The following is a 6,000-nucleotide window of genomic DNA, read 5'->3' as shown; positions in this document are numbered from 1 at the left end:
GGGGGGGTTCTTAAAGCAGTTCAGCGCCTGGGAGGGCAGCAGCTGCTCTTCGAGGGGGTGCGAATAATAACTAAGGGGGGCTGTGGATTGACACCCACAGGCAGTGTTCTCCGACAAAACTGAAGTGTGTGGTTGGGGGAGAAATTGGTTGGTTTGGGTTGCAGGGGTGGAAAAAGTAGGAGTAGGACTCGGGGGTTTCGTGCTTGTATTTTTTTTTAATATGTATTTTGCTTCCCTCGCTGCGCTGCAGAGATGCTACCGTTGACTTTTTTGAGGTGTTGGAGAAAAGCATATGTATGATAACGAGGTTGCCCCCTGCCACGATCACCAATGTCCTTTTACATCTAGAGTATCTTGTTCCTGAAAAATCAGGCCCTTTCAATTGCTTCTGTAGAACTGAACAGGGAGTGTCAGTGGCGCAGACTGGTGGAAGAAGATAGAAGCTGTTTGAATTTCTACCGTCTTCTTGGAAATACTGTCATTTCTGGCCTGGAACATGTTATTCTCTGTTCTACAACAAGTCTGAATGATGATTTATGAATAGATCCATTTGTTTATATTGTTCCCCGTGTAGTCAAACAGCTGTTTACATTGTGAAATGGATTGCTTCATTCTCCATTAGCTTATCAGTCCTGACCCAGGAGTGGCTACAGCTGAAGTTACAATGTTCTCTGGCAGAGTGCTACTGGAGAGATGACATCCGTAGTTTAAACTCCTCGTTGCTGGCCTTTCTGTTGGCTTGTTGTTGCTTCTCTTACGGACATGAGATGCAGTGAAGGGGTGGGGTGGGGGGGAGAAGGGTGTGCAGGGATGTGGTGTGCTGAGGGGCAGATCTATGCCTTTAAAGAAACTGCTCTGTTTATACTTAGATGGGACTTTATACTGTGGGAGAATTTAAATGACTGTCTCCTGGTAATGTTAAGCCATGAGTCAAAGTGACCTGACTTGAAGTTTGTTAAATACCCAACAGGAGCAAGGTCAAATGAGAAAAGAGTGGTAGAGGTGGGGAAAATCTTTGCTTTTGCTCAGGAGTTATTTGAAAAAGACAGGATTCTTTATTTTTGTTTCTTTTTCCAGGATGAAGTTTTATTCCTTTACCCCTCCTTTCCCTGGCCATCATGTCTCATTATCTTCTTGTGCAATCTGTATATTGTTCGTGAGGGGGAGAAACTATCTGTGAGTGAAATACAATGATGAATGTTTCAATCTGATAGGACTACTCTGAATGAAGCATCCTTCAGATAAAACAAAGGGTTGACTTCCCCTCCTTTCTAAATCGCCCTGATTCCTATTCTAGGAGCTGCTAGACGAAATCATATGTTTATTGTCTGCAAGCAGTTGTTGTAGATTTTTGCCCTTGAAGCACAGTATTATAATTTACCTGTTTACAATCTGGATTTTGCATATTTCAGTATTTTAAGGCAATTTTTAGGGAAAAAAAGACTGTATATTTGCTTAACTGCTTTTGTTTCTAATGTTTTTTCCAGTACTACATTCCAAGTCTTTGTCACATTTTCTGTGTTGTTTGGGTTTTTTTTATAACTTCTGACAACTTTCCTTTCAGTTAAGCCAAAGGACAAGGCTGCTGTCTTAACCATGAGTTTTGGCTGCAGTGCCATACTGGGGTTATAAATGGCTTCAGTGTATCTGCTATATTTACAAGAATGCTCTCATAGGCTGGCAGAAAACTGTTGTTTGCCCTCCCAGTGCTGATTCAGGGAAAAATAACAACTCTGATCATCCCACAGCTTGATCTGTGCACGTAGACCCTTTCTCTCCTAGAGACCTGATGTAGCAGGGGAATTGGAACCTGTTATATTTCTTACCATGTTTCCTGTGGAGTAGCCTTAATAGCTAAGGACTTGAGTTGGTAGTCTATGGTTTGATTAGGAGATTTGCTTTTAACTGTATTCCTCTTTGTGTCTTCAGTTACAAAAAGGAAATGGAAAACAATTACAAACCAGCCCACCATGCAGTTTGAATGGTTTAGCAATTCTGCTGTGTCTAACTTAAGCTGTGGTCAGCTGTTCTTTTTATAAGACAGGATCCTTTTCTATTCTGCTTTGCAGAAATGAGCTCATAATATTCATCTTTCCCTGACCTTTTGAAGGAGATCAGACAAAAAGATCATAATGATAATTTCTATTTTTCACTTCTGATGGCTTGGAGGAGCTGTTGAAAATACACTTGCTCTTCTGCCTGCCTGCTGCAAGGTGATGGGAATGATTTTTTTCTATTTCATAATCAAATCAGAAATGCTTAGTTTTTTTGTGTATGCAGTCAGTGAATACTGGAGCTGGAAGTGCTAGTACAAAATGGGTTTTCAGATAGCTTGATTGTTTGCTGATGGTGCCATTTATGGGGGTGACACCATAAGTGTCCTTCCTCAAAAAGGCTGAAGAAAATGAGGAACAGAGAAAGTGAACCAATATGTCTGGTAGTTTTATTTAGTGTGAGGGAAGAAATTCTCATTGGATGATTCTAGTCTTGGCAAGACAATGTTATTTCCTTCTTATAGCATCATTTCCGTCTTTTCATTCACAGAATAGCAAGTGAGTGGTAGCTTGTTGCATTAAAATACTTTGCTGTTATCCTCCAGGTACCAGTATCACAGTTTAATACAACTGCATCCTGTTTGTACTGAATGGAAACAACTTATGATTGAAGAAATGGACTAAAGCTTACTTAATATAACCTTTTTCTACCATATGGTATCCAAAGGATCACCTGAAATAATTGGGAGTGAAGATGGGTCTTGCAGGTTGTCTGGAAAATAACAGATTCTAACTTACCAGGTTCAGTAATACTTTTTTTTCACTACATACAAATGCTTAGCTTTGTTTGCCCTGATCACTGCTTTGCTTGCGAGCAGCTAGGTTCCAAAGTTTTGGAGTCTTTGTATTTACTCTTGACTTTCACTTGGCAATTTTACTGACTGTTCTGTTTCTGGAGTATTGGGGTTATTTCCTGTTATGATGAAACTCCACTACGAACTGCAATCTGTGAAATCTATCACTGTGGTTCTTGGAGAAAGTTTCAGCTGACCTGCCTTCATCTCAACTCTGGCCTTTAGGAAATAGGTCATAGACTGTGTAAGAATTGGATAATACCTGACAACTGTTGTACGCATCCAGCCCTTGTGGAGGACTCTTATACTTGGTTAATGAGGAATATGAAGATGAATTTAGGAAAATATATTAAGGCAACAATTCATTATTGGCCCACCATAATCTGTTACATGATCAGCTGCTTCGTCTGCTTATTTCTGCTGTTGCTGTTTACTAGACAGTGTGCTTCATGTTTTATTGCTGGTGAGGATCCATAAAGAGGGAACTATGTGTGGATTTCTTCATCTCACGGATATTAATCTCCTTTTATATAAAAGTTGTATATGTGTATGCATATATATAAAATGTTATATATAATATTTTGTAAATTATACAATGTTATGTTATATAAAAAGTATTTTTTTTACCCTTGAATTATAAACAATGTCTGGTAGGGGGCAGATCTGGCAGAATTGTCAAAAGGGATCGCATGCTGTCCCACCCACACTGGCTTTCCTGAAGCACTCATTATTATGACTTCTGGTGCCTGTCTTTTTCCTCAGCACATTGCCCTTGAGCATCCTCTCCAGATTTGGGTATGCTGATAATGAAGCTTTCATTTTGTTGAGCAATGCAGACTCGGAGTAGCCTCCTGTTGCAGGTAGCTGGTCTGCACAAGCTGTGGCAGACCTGTGCAGCCTGTTCCTGCTGGGGTAGCAGAAGTGGTGAGGAAGCCAGGTTATGATCCACTGATCACAGAATCATGGAATGGTTTGGGTTGGAAGGGACCTTCAAAGATCATCTAGTCCACCCCCCCTGCCGTGGGCAGGGACACCTTCCACTAGACCAGGTTGCTCAAAGCCCCCTCCAACCTGGCCTTGAACACTTCCAATGATGAGGAACCTGGGGCTGTTTCTCTTTTTTTCTGGTATTTAAAAGGATCTTTCTGGCAGATCAGTCTTTCTGTTCTTACCGTAGATGAGCCTGCTAGATGGCTGCTGAAGCTACACGTGCGGTGTGATCCCCGGAGTAACTCAGGGTGGTGGATCTGCTGCGACCCTGAGCCTGTGGTATGGCCCGATGCTCTTGCTTGAAGGACTTCTGGGCAATGCCCAGCTGTTGCCATGTACTCGGGGGTGTTACGTGGCATCAGGCCCTCCCAGGAGGAATTCACACCCTATTTTCAGGCAGGTCTGCCTGCCCGCAGTGACCAGGCAGGGTAGCTGTGGTGGTGTGGGTGTGCAGAGCCCTGGCCAAATGCCTCCTCCCTGGGGTGACAGGAGGGGTCATGGCATATTGCTTAAGGCAATTGTATTTTTCTGGGCCTGATGCTTCAGACAACGTTTATATCCTCTTAGGAGGAAAATGCATGTTATTTAACTCCGGTTTTCCTTCTATTGCTACTTAAGGAAACCGTTTTTCCTTCAGCTCTCTATACCTGTATTAAGAAATACATCCATTGAGATGGAATGAGAGTGATGCTCTGTGACTTAATGTGGTCAGGCTTATGTCTCCAGTGCAATCTTGTAACAGTGACTGCAAATTCAGGACCAAGCTATTTGCAGTCAGTGTATGTATATTTTTAGCCTGTTTTTCCGAGAAAATAGAGATTACATGCAATTCTCTGTGAAGGTCTGTTTTTCACTCTTGCTCTTAATAACTTTTAAACCTTTTGACCAATTCCAGTTGCATTTGTGAGAGGGGTAGAAGCTTATTTCCAATAAACCCACAAGTTTTCTGGCAGTAGGCAGCCTAGGCAGATGCAAAGATGCCTGCTAAGGAGAGATGGCAGTCTGAACTCTTCCTACAACTTTGACACACATTCCTAGCAAACTGGATTTTACTGGCTCAGTTGCTTAGGAATCAACATATATTGTGCTCCTATCTTTTGACCCTATCTCAAATTAGACTGTTACTTCCTCTTTGGATATTTTTGTCACAATTTTGAATATGGAGGACGAGCAAGTGTTTATCTTTAGCCCCAAATAGCTTTACAATACTGCAGAAAGTGCATGATGAGAAAGGAAAGGCTCTTCGGTTTTTTTAAACATTATATTCAAACACTGTTCTTCATATGTTATAATAATGTTCTGCTTATGTGCATTTGCTTTTGTTAAAATATTTATTTTTACTCTCTTTTTTCTTTTATTAATTTTGTCTTGTAATAGCAATTCTTTAGGTGCCCACAAACTTTTAGGATTCTTGTAGTTGTCTTGTATAAAGATTGTTCCCTGAATGGAGCATGTTACTTGATAGGACACAAACTGAAACAGTTCCATCTTATTTCTGTATTTCTCCTCTGTGTTTGTTTTGCATAAACATACCCTGTGTGACCCTTTCAATTAGCTGAGTACTTCTGCACACTGATATCTGTTGAATACATCTTACAGTCTTCTGTTTGTTTCTTCATGCTGATTTGATTAATATTGTACTGTCATCTTCCTTCATGTATAATGTATTTCTTGTCATGCATTTGGAGCCTAGAGGAGAAAACACCTACATCTACTTTTTTACATTAATTATGCATTACTTTTACCTTTGATGTGTACTGTCTGCTCTTACTTTTGTGGGAAAAGTGCTGACCAAATGTACGTGTTGAGGATATGTGCAAGATGTGTTAGATTTGTGGAAAGCCAGTCCATATTTAAATTAAAAAAAAAAACAAAAAAAACAAAAACCCCCACAACTTTTAATAAAGCTTTCCAATTTTTCTCCTGATGCTCTTTGTACTTCTGATATTTGTTGACATCTTAGATTTTGAAAGGTTTGCGGCTAACACTTACCTCTACTTCAAATTACTAGGTTATGCTTGTGTCAGTCATTGTGTCCTCGTTGTGTGTGTAGCTTTCTAGCAAAGATATAGTGATGATATCCACTATGTTTCACTAGCTGCAGCTGGAAAGCTGGATGAGGTATGATAACCATGGTCACAGCTGCAGGATGCATGTGCCAG

This window comes from Haliaeetus leucocephalus, unplaced genomic scaffold (assembly GCF_000737465.1).
Source record: "Haliaeetus leucocephalus isolate CR32 unplaced genomic scaffold, Haliaeetus_leucocephalus-4.0 Scaffold217, whole genome shotgun sequence".
NCBI lineage: Eukaryota > Metazoa > Chordata > Aves > Accipitriformes > Accipitridae > Haliaeetus > Haliaeetus leucocephalus.
Note: the sequence above shows the minus strand (reverse complement) of the source record.